Source organism: Lepeophtheirus salmonis, chromosome 4 (assembly GCF_016086655.4).
Source record: "Lepeophtheirus salmonis chromosome 4, UVic_Lsal_1.4, whole genome shotgun sequence".
Classification (NCBI taxonomy): domain Eukaryota; kingdom Metazoa; phylum Arthropoda; class Copepoda; order Siphonostomatoida; family Caligidae; genus Lepeophtheirus; species Lepeophtheirus salmonis.
Window position 1 is genome coordinate 7,492,850 of NC_052134.2, and position 16,149 is coordinate 7,508,998.

General features: G+C 33.3%; 2 long non-coding RNA genes across 2 annotated transcripts; one reads left to right on the forward strand and one right to left on the reverse strand.

Moving 5' to 3' along the window:
• Positions 1–341: 341 nt before the first annotated feature.
• Positions 342–4,550, reverse strand: LOC139905114 (uncharacterized). The gene is made up of 2 exons (XR_011779599.1): positions 4,414–4,550; positions 342–1,604 (listed from the first exon to the last, which is right to left on the reverse strand). It is a non-coding gene; the product is annotated as an uncharacterized lncRNA (long non-coding RNA).
• Positions 4,058–5,588, forward strand: LOC121116512 (uncharacterized). Its single transcript, XR_005863886.2, has 2 exons — positions 4,058–4,738; positions 5,251–5,588. It is a non-coding gene; the product is annotated as an uncharacterized lncRNA (long non-coding RNA).
• The last annotated feature ends 10,561 nt before the right edge of the window (positions 5,589–16,149 follow it).

Here is a 16,149-nt window from a genome sequence, read left to right on the forward strand (position 1 = left end):
TTGGGCAAACAATTTTAACCGAGACAAAAAACATTTTATAAAAAAGATTAATTAATTAATAAATAACTCTGTCAAAATTGTCAAAAAAGAAAAATCCTAGTCACGGCCCTGCCTTCTCCAGATCTCCCTTATGACGTCACAATTACATGCTCCCCCTACTCCCTGCTTGCAAGTACATTTCGGGACTAGTAGTTCCAGTTCTAATATACATCGATAGATCGCTACTGGTTGATACTTTTTCAACTAAAAAAAATAATGTGTAATAAAGAATGAGCAAACTAATAAATATATACAGGGTGTCCACGATAAATTGGAACTATCTTAAAATTCAACCTGCTTGATAAAAATGGAATTTGGAGTGTATTTGTTAATATAAAAAAGTTAGACATGATATTAAACAATAAATTTATTCAACATGTCCGCCCTCAGCAGCCACCATCTTCTCCATCCCGCCCCTAAAGGATTTGCATGCCCTGATGACTTCCGCGGAATCGACAGCATTCCACTCCCTCGTAATGGAGCCCGGGAACTTTGTAGTGAAGACCGCAGGGACCTCTTATCTCTCCTTTGCAAGCCACCTGTCATTCTGGACGTTGTAGCTTCTGTCGACAGTCCAGTTCTTCTCGTCGGAGAAGAAGATGATTTTTCCTCCATGGCTTTTCAGGTCATTGAGGAGACGCTTACCGTTGGTGAACCTGGTAGCCTTCATGGATGCCGTGAGGATGTGTTATTTGTACCCGAGGTACTCATTCCCAGCCTTGGAGACCAGCTGCTTGCTCACTCCACGGTTCTTGGCCAACCTGGACAAGGAAGTCCCCGGCGAAGCCTTGATGGACTTCCAGAGGCCTTCAAGGAAGCGGGGAGTGCGGATTCGGTCACTTTTCATTTTGTGGGCCTTGCGGCAGACCTTCCCCTCAACCTCCCAGGAATTGTAGATCCGGTACACCGTGGTCTTGGGGTGGTTCAGAAGCTTGTAGATAGCAGAGGGATTGTGTCCCGCGCGAGCCAATTGGAGGATGATGTCTCTCCTTGCTTGTTCCATGATGACTGTTGTTTGTTGTCAAAACAATTGTGGTGGTAGTTATAGTGTATTGTTCACTCAACCTTTTATATTAGTATGATTTAACCCCGAATATCCACATTATGCAAAATGTTTATTATAGCTTGTTTATGCACAAAGAATAGCTAAACCAGAATGTCAAAAACAATCACTAAACCTTCCTATATTAATGAGAAAAATTAACGATCCACGTTTCTCTGTCGAATACTGTATATTATTTGGCTAAATAAACAATCGAGATATGTAAGACAATTCCCTTGAGCGATCCCACGAACCGAGATTCCTTAGAAGCGGCCCTAAGACTGAATTAACCGAATAAATAAAGATCGACACATCACTAGTACTTGTATGCTTGGAACAAATCAACACTTTGTGAAATGAATCATATTTTGAGACGTGTGAGGGATTTGCCTTGAGGTATGTGTGTGTGTGTAACATGATATTCCATCTCCTTCTCTCCCGTATAACTCACAAAATATGTCAACAGACACTTTGGATGTGTGAAATCCATTCTCGAAGAGAGAGAGAGATGATTTCATTATCCCTGAAAGAAAATTATATTATTACTATTGGATAGACTCTTAATTGTTTTTTATCCCCAGCTTTTCAGGGCATTACAAATCCTTTATCAAAAGGAATTATTATAATACATAAATTGTTTTTATGTTTCCGTTAAGCCTCGTTTCCACTTATTAAAGCGTTGCGTCGTAAATTCTATTATAGAACACACCTAGGGACATCATTTGAAGGACTCTCTTACGAAATTATTCCTTTTTTAAGACATAGAATATGTTGTACACAAGTTGTGAGTTCTTTTTAATTTTGAAACATATTTAAACAAATTTCTTCGTTTTAAAATGTATCCTTCCAATCAGCAACTATATATTGATACGATCACTTCATTTTGACATATTAAAGTTCAGTCAGACCTTATTTATTCGGTCGAGTGCAGTCTTAAGGACCGGCCCTAAGATCCCACTCGACCAAATAAATATGGTAAGAAATTTAGACTGTCCGTACTCTTAAACCAGGATAAAAGAAGAAGAAATAAAGTTCCGTGACGTCATCAAGGTCCAAACTTTATCAATTTTGGGACTGATATGTAGAACTGAAATGGAGCGAGACTGAACTTGACAGTGAAATTACAGTCTTTTGTATTATTTATGAGTAATATAACTGTGGGCATTTGAACTATATAATGTGCAAGATAATGTTTTTTTAGTACTTTATACTAAAATATCCAAAAAATGACGCCATTAATAATTGGAATATTCAATGATTGCATTAGTATAATTCCATGTACTCTAAATCCATCATTTAAAATAATTTGCTTATATAAGTTACAAAATCGCAAAATGTACACAACTAATACATAATTTATAAAAAATTAGTAGATAAAGTATTTTCAGTGACGTCACAAAGCGCATTAAACCAGGGTGTTCGCAAAGTTACTTTTTTTTTTTTTTTTTTGGGGGAGGCGTTTGTTTTTGAAATTAAATTTCCTGAAAAAAATCAGCTATTTACAAATTATTAATTTTTTTGAAAAAAATTTTAAATATTAAATTATTTGGGAACAAAATTCAAAAATCTATAGCTATTCACTAAAAATAATACTTTTTAGACAAAAATTTCATAAAGAAATGTTCATATATTAAAATAAAATATAAATGTTTTAGAAAAAAATTTCAAAATCCATAGCTATTCACAGATCCTTAATTTTTTGAAAAAAATTGCAAAACTTAATTTTTGGGAATAAAAATTTGAAAAATTAAATTTCCAAAATTAATTTTATAAGAAAAAAAATTTCAAAAATCCATAAATATTTTCAAAAAATTTCAATTGCTGAATATTTTGGAAAAAATTTAAAAATCCATAGTTATTTACAGAAAATTAAATTTTTGGGAAACTAATTAAATTAAATTATATTTCAAATATTTAATTTTCAAGGAAAAAGTAAAAATTTCTTAATTTATAGGAGGGGTTTTTAGGCCCTGTAACCCACTCTCTGAATAGATACATATTAAGATCTATTTAGATATTATAGCTGAAGCAGGTCTTTTTATATCCTGTCAGGGATTTCTTTTTTTAATCAATTCATGAATTATCAGGTTTTATGAAGGACAATTGGCACATGTTAAAAGTCTATTGAAATATAAACTTATTTTAAATTTGCAAATGACAAATTCCTACACTTTTGATTACTGCAAAGCTGCTAAACGTATTTCTAAGTCAAATATTTAGATCTCGGATCTTTTTTGACAACTTTTTTATAACCTTTAGTGAAGAAAATAAAAACTTTTTAGGGATTTTGAATAACATTTTTATAGAAAAGACATTTTTTGATGACCTTGATAACAACACACAGAGCCTTAAACGATTAACTACAGGGCCGTTGTGCTCCACAGGGTCCCAGTTAGGAATCACTGCTTTAGAGAGAGGTATTTTTGATACACAGTTAACAGGTGCATCCGTAGGATTATATAAATATATATATATTTTTATTTTTTTGGGGGCTTGATTTTTGGAATTTAAAAAAAAATTAAATTTTAAAAGTTCACAGCTATTCACAAAACAAATAAACTTTTGCTCTGGTGCATAATTTCCGACAAAAATAGTTCTTGTAAAAGGAAAAAATTCCTTAATTTGGAGGTGGGTTACAGCCTCTCCATCCCATTTCCTATGAATGCTCCTGGTTAAGGGTTAAGTTATCATTAAATCATCCAAAGAGACGTTGGTAGTAATTCACCCTTTTCCTTCATCTAAATAAAATAAGGGTTTTTATTCCTATAAAAATTGGTTCTTCAGGTTCCAAAACGACCAATATATGCAATGATGACGTCACTTTGAAACATTCTACATACATAATGACTGTTTGATGTACAAGAATAGCAACAAGAGTGCCCTCTATCCAGTCAAAACCTGACAGGATCTCAAAGGTTTATGTCAGGTTTTGACTGGATAGAGGACGTTCTAGTCGTCATTCATGTACATCAAACAGTCCCTGACTATAGGTACTGTTCAACGTCCAGCAAGACTTTTCTGCAAATAAGCTGTGCTTGTATAATAGCAAAACTTAGTATAATTTTAAATGGTAACTATGACTGAAAACATTAATCCCAGCAAAGTTTGTTTAAGAAGAAAAGGATGTCACGAAGTCATTTGAATTTTTGTCAGAAATTTGACTTCCTCCGAGTATTTAAAATTTGAGATCATGTCAGGTTTTGATTGGATAGCTCAAATGGCTATTCTTGTAGATCAAATAGTAGTCCCTATAGACTTAGAGGATTTATAAAATGTATCATTTATAAAATATTATGCTCAACACTAAAAGTAGTAATGACAGCGCTCCTTACCCGCTTATCTTCCCCTTCTCTTCTTCCCTCCATATTGTGGACGTCTAGCTAGCGGTAGGGCATACGTACAAAACTTTATAAAAATAAAAAAAAGTATGTACCTCGGCTTGTCCGCTAGCTACCACCTCCTTTTCTTATTATTGCATCTCTCTTCCCGATCGTGGATCTACGCTTCTTCTTTTTTTTCTTTTTTCGTCTTCTTCCCATATAATAATATTTGAGTACGTATAGACCTGGATCACATAAACCTTTATAGTCAGTTGGATTTAGTGCTAAGACAAAGCTTCACTTATAAACTACTGCTCAGACTTCGTGTATCATTCAGGTAATTACTACAAGATCTTTTTATAATGATTTGTTCGCCATGTTTGAGGTTGATATTTTATAGTCGTGAAGGAATGGCTTCTTCCAACTTGATGGAACATAAACGTAGAATAATATTTTCCTTCTTTCTAAGTGAAATCCTTGAATTATTACCTGTTTTATAAATATTGTATTGTATCATGTGCATCTGAGATAATTATCTTATACGTACAAGGATTTCAAGGACTTTTCTTTTCATGGCTGGGACAAATATGTCTCTTTTTTATTAACACGAAAAAGTGTCCGGCGGCCCATACCCTCTCTCTTTTTCACTTGGAATATTCTTCCAACATATGCCATTTTTAAAAAAATGGCCCCTTTCAACCATGGCTCGACAGATATTTTCAAAAATAATAATTTTTACTATCTGAGAAGGAAATAAGACCCTTAACGTATTTTCATGTAACATAATATTTCAAATGACCCCAAGCTGCGATAATATTTAATGTACTAAAAACCTTCTTTTCATTTCAGATAACTTCTTGAAAATTCAATGATGATGAAATCCTTTTTGTACGCCCTTGTTTTGGTTGCCCTCATCGCCATGGTTCAAGCTGGCGGAGATGCCTCTGCTGAGGTCGAGGCTGAGGCTGAAGCTGGAAATTCTGGTGCTGGAACCTTGTTCGTTTCCTTCGCCATCATCTTAAACTCGCTTCTCTTTTCTCTCACTCACTAACTAAATTCATTCACTAAAATTTGCTTATATATTATATAATTATTATTATCAAACTTTATGAAAAGTTATTTTTTGTATGTCAAAAATGACTTTAATATAACAATAAATACACTTTTTTAGAAAAAAAAAAAAAAAAGGCCTTAGAGTCATTGCTTTGTCACAAGCCTCGCTATTTACTTCTTGCGTTGTGATTAAAAGGTTTTTGGTTATAATTCAAATAATATTTCATCAGATAAAAGAAATTAAAAGTTGTTTTAGGGTACATTATTTGCTCAATAAATAAAAAAATTTGGGATTTCAACCCCACTTAAGGTATTACGAGTGAGATAATCCAGGCTTTAATGAAGCAGAGTTTTTGTGTATGTGTCTTTGTCATGCCTGAGGGAGATGTGTAATTCCGTACAAAAATAGGAGAGTCGTTTGTTGCATAATACTACTAAGAATAACTAATAGTTATTTGAGTGTTACCTGAGGTAAGATACATGATCTGGATTAACAGCTACCTCTGCTAACATAGAAATATACCTGGCTTTTTACGATCAAGTAGATACACTACACATTCTGGCATTGATTTTGTATACGAAATACCTTTCTATAGCAAAATAAATTGCTAATACTTGAAAGTATGTCTTTTTTTGGGGGGGGAGGGGATTTCTTGAAGGAGGATGCAAATGATTTTGATATATAAGTCAACAAAAGGGAGCTGAAAGAAAATGAAATGAAATTCTTTATGGTATGTATTGACCTTAAAGGCAAAGAATTTCGCAATAATATGAGTACCCTTATGTTATTTTTCTAGTAGTAACAGATGATTACATAATTAAATTAGTACCATGTGACGTATTTTTAGAGGCTACGTTTTACATGATAAGTTATAATCCTTTGATATGCGTGTAGAACAATACTTGGGATTACAGGTCACATTCGTGACAGAAAAATACTGTTTTTCATTCAAAAGGGACTGATTTTGCAACTATTAAATAAATGTCTTAGGATCCGAGAGTAATTACAATTTTTATCAATATGTCAAGTAGCAAGGAGTTAAATTATTCTCGCATCTGAAGCGTCGTTACACAAACTGTGAGCAAGTGGTATTACTCCTTGCAACTCGCAAACCGAAATATCTGTGGAACTCGTAAGTCGTAATACATATAAAAAATAGTATCCTGGTTACTAGATATATCTGGTGAAAATGTATACATTATGTACAGAGATGCATAAAAAATGTGCTGTTTCTATGTAAAAATAAATGAAACCGAAAATAAACACAAATCCTTAGTTATGAAAATCATCTGTATTTGAGTATGTTAAAAAAAAAAGAAACCAAAAATCAACATGTTACCCCTGACAATTTGAAGAATGTTTTTGAAGAAGGCAGCTTAGCTGTCATGACTTTTAATTAGATCAGCTGTGGCTATGGAGGAGAGGAAGGAAGAAATAAAGAATGGCATTGGCAATAATGAATACTTATCATTATAAAACTCTGCAACAAATCCTCAAGGCTACTCTCCGTCTTTTATGAGCACTCACAAATGTTCAATCAGGTTTTGAATATAATTTAATCTATTTAGGAAAGGATATTCACTACTCAGGAATTAAATAATAATGACAACTGCTAAAGGAAAGAAAAGAAATTTTTTCAGATTACCAATTCCAAAAAAAGGGCCTGCTAAAAACACATTATTTACACCACTGCAAATAATACTAGAAACCTCTATGGCACCCTCTACAAATGGGGTAGAAGAACAGATAAATTACTAAAATGTGTTCAAATTTAATGGACCACTCGGTATACGACACAGAATTAAGACTGTAAAACGATGTAATAACATATTTTTATTATATTTTAGGGTCATATATATAGTCAAGCTAGTAATAGAAGAATAAAAATTTGATAGACAGAACATAGCGTTACCTCGCCAACACAAAAAATACCCAAGGTATTCTGTTGTCAACTGTCAACCCTTGTCTCATTTGATACGTCATGGCAATTTCATAACAAATTATTTTTTATAAATAAACGAACTTATCATTTATGCTCCATTTCCAAAAGGACAGGAATATTATTTCTATGAAGAAATGTTATCATTGAAATACAAATTTATTAGTACGTTTAAAATACAATAATATCAATTAATATCATAATACTGTATCGAATAAAATACTGTGTAGGATTGTAATTTTATTATGAAATTGGTATATATGTATATATATCATTCATTTAAAAAATTGTGGAAACTAATATGCCAATAATAGTCAGCTGGGAGTACTTATGAAATAAATAGCAGTTGGTATGATTGATTTAATTATTCTAACTACCAGAGGATTTCTGACCATTTTCCTGTTTCTTTTTGGAGGAAAGATTGCATGATACAAGAAAGGTAAGGACTTGACTAAAGTCTTAAGTCCTTTTATTTGTTGTTTCCATTTTGACATCCAATAGTTGACTAGTTTTTATAAACTTGATTGTTTAGGTACCCAAAAGGACCGTCATCGACAATGATGACGTCATATGAAAATATTCTACGGGGGGAGGACTCAAAAATGAGAATCCTCTTTGAGGCCGTCTAGCCTCTATTCTAAAAGTCTGACACTTTTGAACTTAGTGGCATTCGAAAGAACTGTCAAAAAGCTACAATTTGATTTTTTTGTTTTTGTTTTTGTGGGATCAAAAATGGCCGAGCACCAATGAAAACGGTAGAAATTGTCTGATCTCGCACAAGTCAATCTCCGACAAGAAGATCTTCACAGTGGACGCTGTTTTGAACAGGAGAAATGATCGCTCAAGAGCTCAAGTCCTCGGTATCGTGGCGTCTGACGGCAGCAAGGCAAACGAGAAAGTCAAGACGGAGGTATACTACAAGGTCCTCAGGTACCATGTCTTACTACGGTTGAAGAGTATGTTCCTCAGTATGTAACTATTTGTTGAATTAAGACAAACCCGTCCAAGAAGGTGCATCATTTCTGCAAGGAGAACGTGGCTGCCTTCTGGCCGGCAGAATTCTTGCCTTCGTCCTCACTCAATGTGAATCCCCTGGTCTTCGCTATTTGGTGCTCCATGGAGAATAAGACTTCTCACCCGAATGTTGATACCCTGAAGACCATGTTCACGGAGGAATAGACCAACTTGTCCTAGGACTTCTTTAAGGCCAGCTGTGCTTCTGTTCGTCCCCGTATTGAAGCCATCATTCAGAATGGAGGGGTATATATGGAATAAAAGATTTAGAAAATTGTTGAATTATCAACTTTTGCGAAAATAAAAATATATAGAAGTGAAAACGTGTTTTAAAATTTTTGAATCCTCACTATTAGATGTTAAAACAATTGAATACTCTCTTTATTTCTTGATTTTTGTTCAAGATTGTTTTTGTAATAACCCACCAAATAATGCATTGATCGAAATCTAATTGAACAAGGGCTTTCTAACAATTGTATATTTGTATTTATTTTATTTTAAGAAAATGATTGGAACTCGTGGATTTATTTTTAACTATCTAGTAACGTAATTATTTCTTTAGAAGGGTTGTTGCTTCTTGAGTTTAAGTAGTTTATTTTAAAGGTGATTATGAGAATTACCTACGTCCTAAATGGCAAAAGGTTTCATGATAGCTTAAAAAGGATTACTCTATATACGTATAGCTAATAAATTCATAATATATATTATAGAAAAATAAATCAATATATACTTATCGATATGGCATTTAAAGAATGGCGAAGAATACTATATTAATTATTAAGAATTGATTTGATGTAATTCTTTGGGATTTAGTTCCCTACAGAAAAATTCCTTATATCTATGGTCATGTAAAAAGACTTACGGAAAGCTAAAATTAGGACATTCCTTATATTTAACTATATTTGGGAACTCAAAGGCGTCCACAGGATTATATTTTGAGGGAGGGGAATGGTTTTTGGAATTTTTTGAAATGAAAAAAAAACATGAAAAATTAAATTTTTAAGAAAAACAATGTCAAAAATCCACAGCTATTCACAAAAATTAAATTTTTTGAACAAAAATTCTAAAATTAAATTTCAAATGTAAAATTTTTTGAAAAAGAATTTTAAATATTAAATTTATCGGAGAAAAATTTCAAAAATCCATGGCTATTCACAAAAATTATTTTTTATGGAAAAAAATTTCAAAATCCACAGCTGTTCACAAAAAATGAAACTTTCCAGAAAAAAAATTTCTAAAATTAAATTTCAAATATAATTTTTTTTTTTTAATTTCAAATATTAACTTTTTTGGAGAAAAATTTCAAAAACCCATAGTTATTCATAGCCCATAAATTTTTGGAAAAAAAATTCAAAAATTTCATCAAATTTCAAATATTAAATCTTCTTGTAAGAATCTAAAATTCCTTAATAGGTCATCCTCCTTCGGACGCCCCTGGAACTATGGTTCATGTTATAATATGATTATGTAAATTTCACCACTGGGGAAATTATTATTCCTGTTTTAAATAAATAGAGTAATGTTTTATTTGATTTCATCAAACTTATTTTTTTTTTTTTTTTCAATGAAAAGGCTTTTTGATAAAATATGTTATTTTTACGGAAAAAAGAGCATAATAACAGGATTTTTGGGGAAAAAATTTCTCTATTCTATTCAAAATTGTATTGCATAATATCTTGTTATTATGTGATTATATAACACTATCATTTGTTTTGTCTGGAAAAATGAAAAAAATCTTCCTTAATAGATTTCTCATAAGTCATGGCTTAATAGTCAAAAAATTTGTTATATTTGTAAATTTTGATAGCTAAAAACTTTTGAAATATCAGATAAATCTGATTATTGAATAGATTTCCAAGATCACCACAAGATATCCCTAGCGTTGGATCAATCTAAAAAGACTGCAATTCTATAAGTCCGATCCTAATTAAATGTGTCCGTCCTAAGACTGGTTGTTACAACAGTTAAAATGGCCTAGTAACTAATTAGATCATTAAAGTTGTGGAAGTTTCATCGTAACCTCTTTCAAAGAGACAAAATACCTTAATTTTGAAGTCTAAAATTTATTAAATACTTTCTACCTATCATTAATTATTTTCCTTCCTTTGAAAATCTTCAATCGTAGGAAGGGGTGAATACCAATCATACACTAAAGCTTTGAACCAAGTAGCAAAACGCAACTGTTGCGTTGAGGAAATAGTTTGTTCTTTGTTTTTCATATTTTCCTACAAGATGTCGCTTTTTTCTATAACATTATTCATTTATTTATACTGAAAACGATAACAACTTAATAATAAGCAATAACAATTAAGAAGTGTTTAACTTTATCTATATTTTAGGTCCATCATATTGAAGATAATTAGTGAAATCTTGCCGTGCAAACTACTCCATTTGTGACCTTGTCCGTAAGCAATGGCATTCATAGCTTCAATAGCTGAATCAGAACTATCCAGCATTTCCCCCGAAGTGTAATTACAAAAGTAGCTCTTGGATTCGAGGTGTTAAGAAGTGAATCCATTCTTTTATGAACGTTGGTTATGAAGTTACATATAGAATGAGCGTAAAGACAAGTAAGAAATAGGATATCGGTTGGAGTTGAGAGCCCTCCTCGACTCATAAGTTTTATCAACTTAGCCAAGTTAACTTGTTTCTCTTCGGATTCAGCCATCAATATTATGCCAGTGTTAAATGGAGAGTCATTGCCAACCAAAAGAGATTTGCATGATGAACACTTCGTTTTCTTATTGAGAGAGAAGAGAATGCGATGTATCCAGCAACAAAATACAATGCATTACTTTCTCCAATCCTGCTCATTTCCTCTAGGTCTTAAGGCTCCCAATCAATGGGAAGTATTTCAACTTTATTCTCGTCTACATCAGCCATCACGTCCTTAATCTCAAAGAGAGTCATACAATTGAATTTTACGAGACACTTTACCCTGATTTTCTTTTCTGCCTCCAATATCTGTCTAACACTAACATAATAATTAGCTCCTCTTAGTTGTCTATACCAGCTGAATCATCCCTCTGTACTGTCAGTCTGGAACATGGCAAGCAATATATAGTCGAAGTCCTTATTCTCACTATCCAGCAAGTACTCAGCAAGATCTGCTGCAGCCAAACAAGTATGGTTGCCAAAAAAAGTTTCTTCCGTGAGTCCTCTTTCACCACTATCTTCCCAAACAGTGAGTAAGTCGGCAAACTCTTAGAGGAAGGACAAACCAGCACGATTTTCTTTTGTGATGGGTTTTATAATATTGACATTTTTCCTCAGCCCAACTGTTGGTGTCTTTACATTGAAGATGTTCCACATGGGCCGTACAAATTCAAGAAACTCAACTGTGTCTGTAAAATTTAAGAGATCCAATGGTTGATTCATGAAAAAATGGAATCAGCTAACTGCACGTTCATCTTTTCCATAGGCGACGGATGAAGAGCTTGTCTAACTTTATACGTGGATTACTTGTGATAGATTTCTTTAATGTGAGCAAAATTGGGACGTAAAAACGTTTTGGCACCCAGAGAGTTCAGGGGGATCTTGAAGTATTCTTGCCGCTGAAAACAGTTATAGATATTTTTGAAATTGTGCACAGAATCGAAGAGGAGATGCACCTTGAGATAATTATTGTGAGGATGAATTATGGATGTTTGCAAATGACCAGCACAAAAAGCTGCGAGTAGAAGTTCCTGTTGGCTGGGTGGTTATCGACAGGTATAGTGCTTGCATGATGACTATATATTGACTAAAGATGAATTCAGTATTCAAATTTGCCACAGGATTAGAGATACAATATCCATGTATTTTCCCCCAGCAGACTTTATCATAAATGGTGAGGACTGTTTTAGTTGTTTGATTGTTCTCAGTTCCTAGAAACTTGCCTCTCACAAACTCCACTCTTTGAGGAGAGTAGACCTCATCAATTATGAGAGTCACATTTCGTTCTCTTCTGTTCAGGTCCTTAAATATTGTAAGGTTGAAACTCGCAAACCTGCCTCCACAGTTACAGGGCTTGAAAGGACATTAAGATGCTGGGACATGGAATTGTGAGAGTATTTGATCTTTAAATTTGGTCGTAGAGGGCAGTACTCATATTTTGCCACAAAAGACAAAAAAGAAAGAAAGCCTACATTGTACCTCCTCGCTTTTGGGTTCTGGAAGAGAAGTGTCAACTGCTCTATTAAAAATTTCAACTTTGATGTTTGGGGTGTCTCCAAGTCTTAGAATTCTTACAATTTATGCAACAAACTCACAATGACTTCACAAGTGTCATATTGAGTAAATTGCTCCTTTGATCAAAGATATGCAGCAATATTGATAGCTTCAATCACGGAAAGGTAGTCCGGAGGCTTAAGGATGTTATTACCTTGCTTTGGTCAGACTGAGGGGACAGCATCATTTTTCAAGCGTCTGCAATTCATAAATTAATTCATAATACATCAATTACGAGAAATTTGAGCTGCTTTACTGACTACGAAGTTGCCTTCTGTACTCCCGGTCTTTCACCCGTCCCTTGTCAAAGGAATTAGTAATAAAATATTCCTCTTTAAAATGTAGACAACATATCTTTGAATTTTCTGTTATTGTCTAAATGGTTGTTTTGGTTTTAAGATCCGTGATTGATCTTGGTATTGCCCTTTCCCAGCATAACTGAAGATGAGGATTAGGGGGTACATTGAAACCAGGAAATTTGTGATGACTAATGTCAAGGTTATTAGGGGTATCGTCATACCCTGTCTATATCCTGGGGCACAGCAGATCCATCCCATTCTTTTCAAAGAAGAAACAATTAAACAATTAAAAATCACTATATAATTTATTAAAAACAATGACGTCGTCACACCAAAACTAAGTACTTCTTCTTTTAAACAGGGAATAATTTTAATAATACGCGGCAAAACATCCAGCCACTTTATGGAGCCGGTGTGCGTCTCTTCTTCTGAAGAGTGCAGTCCAGAAGCTTAGAGACGTCCATGAAGGAGGTCTGTCGGTAGCCTCTTTTCTTTCAAAGTCGTCCTTTTTACGGCCAAAAATAATTGTGGGAAGCCTTCCACCACCTGAGAAGAAAATACATTCACATCAGGTCAATGAATCTTTCGATTCTATTAGAGCAAAGGAACCGTCCGTCTCTTTCTCGGAGGAGATCCTTTGCTAATTTTTTTCGGATGAAAATAAACTTATTCCGGGGCATAACTTTTAGTCAAATTATAAGCAAATTTGCGTGTACCATCTTTGAAGAATACAATTTTATATCTGCAGAGATTAAATCAGGAGAGCTGAAAGCATCGCTACTGCAGGGTAAATAGTTTCAATGCAGTTCAAAATATAATTATTACCCCATTTCCTTTTTATCTCTCTACATAAGTGAGGTTTGGCCTCCCTGTTTCCTTTACGTGATCCACTCCCTCCATTGTCTGCCAATATATCTACTGGATCTTGGTTTTTAGTACCAATTTTTCCAATGTAATTTGATAAGAATATATTGTACTTTCCACACTTGTGACTCAACACCATCTATTTTTGAGTTGTTATTTTCTTGAAGATAAAATAATTAAAGATACTCTGAGGGAAAGATGTGTAATTTATATCAATCAGGAATGTTTTTTTCTTATTTGTAGTTCTGATTCGACTAAAATTGTATATACGCTATTTTCATCTCTTGCGCAGTTTATCCTTATCACGTCCTTTTCCTAAGATTCATATAGTGTAATTTAAACAAGGTTTTGCCCGGTTCAGGTTCAGCTGTTCTATCAATCCCGGTATCGGTTCTTTCATTTCAACAGTTTTGATCTCGATCAGCTTAATTGGTCTGGGTTCTTTTTTATGTAGGCCCAGTTTGGTAACAGGCACTTAAAATAAGGGGCATCACTAGAAAATTCAGGCCCAGGATATTATATTAGATACAAACAGGGCCGTAGTTACCTTATACACAAAGTGCGTAGTCCCTCAAGTTCCAGCAGGAGCCCTAAAACTAAGGCTGCTTAAGACAATGGTTTTCAAGGTGGGGCTGTGAGGAGAGGCTAGGGGAGGAAGGGGTGATTAATTTCATTCAGGAAGATGGTGCTAAAAATGTGAGTGTAGGGGGTCTTAATTTTTATGAAATTCTAGAAAATAGTATAGTTATCATATTTAGGGTCCCAACAAACTTAGTAGTGGACCTGGATCCATGATGTAACCCCTTTCCTCTTTTATTTACACCGTCTGGTACTTAAAACTACTTTTTCAGATCCATAAGAAGCCCTAGGCTATTTGAAACTCAGATACAACTGTATCACCCAGGCGACGTAAAAAATCATTGTAAAACGCTGCAATTACACAAAAAAAAAAAAAAAAAACTCAAAGAAATGGACTTATTGATTAAAGTTAATTTATTGTTCATAATATATATTGTATTTTCTTTGTATATTCTATATAGGAACAAAAGCACAAGACCGATGAAGGTACAACCTTGAATTTAATAGAAGTCAACCTTTCGAACAGGGTTATGTATTTTTCTGAATCATAATTATGCTCTAAAAAATTATAAAAGTTATTTTAAAACAAAAATACATAACCTTAATCATCTACGAAGGGTATTTAATATTTATATTCTATATTTTGTGGTCGAGGTTACGTGAAACCTGAGAATAATAGTTTTTGTTTACTTTTTATTTCAACCATTTTGTATCTTCTTTCCTATTAAGTTTCTTTATAAATAATAAAAATTACTACCTCTAGTGGACAAAAAAAGCAAATTTTGACCAATAAAGAATTCACCTGTTTATTATTATTGTCTTGTTTGACTGATTTAAGGCTTTATCCAACACTAGAAGTCACCAATTAGTTTCAATTTTAATAGATAAAATGATTCAATCATTTTAACAATTGATCACCTCTTTACCTAATTGTTTCATGCAACCTTTTACACAAAAAGAAACAGAATAATAGGCCAAATATCAGTGGGTAGTTAGCTGACAACAAAATATTCTGTAACTTTTTGTGTTAATGAGGTAACGTAATTTTAAAAAATATATAATCAACACGTGGCAAACCACCCCACAATACATACAGTATTCATCACTAGTAATTTTTGTACTTTCAAAATTTAATTTGAGGTTTCGTTTTCACTCGTTCAAAAAAGAAAAAGAGTTCAATCACAGATCCTCTTCATTTTGTAATGGGAGTATTGTTGAGGTTTGAAGATTATAACATGGAAAGTCCTTAGAATGAAATTCACCATTGGCCCGTTCTAAAGTTATACACGTATTTATTTGTCACGCATGCTAGATGTGACTTTTAGTCATCATAGTATGTTTGTAGTCAAAATCTCATATCGTGACTTTATAATTGTACTTAATCACGAACTAGAGCTATCAATATCCAAGTTAATGTAATACATTTTCAACTCAAAATAAACATAAGCAATACTAGGTAAAGAATGACATAGATGTCAGCAAAAAGTCGATAAAAACTTAACAAGAACACATACCTAATATAATTTATTAGATCAGCTGCAAGCAGCTATAAGAGGAAGGACATAAACACAAGTCCCACTCCATATCAAGCAAGAACCAAGGTTGTGCCCTTATCAGTCAAACGGTTCCAGTTCTTGAACCGATAGAACTGGAACCGACAAAGTCGAACTAAGAACGCAATATATAGCATTAGGATCTCCGTTCTTGTGCTTTTGTTCCTTTGCATAATATATAAAGAAAAAATAATAGATATTATAAAAAAATTAATTAGCTTTAATTAATAATTCAAT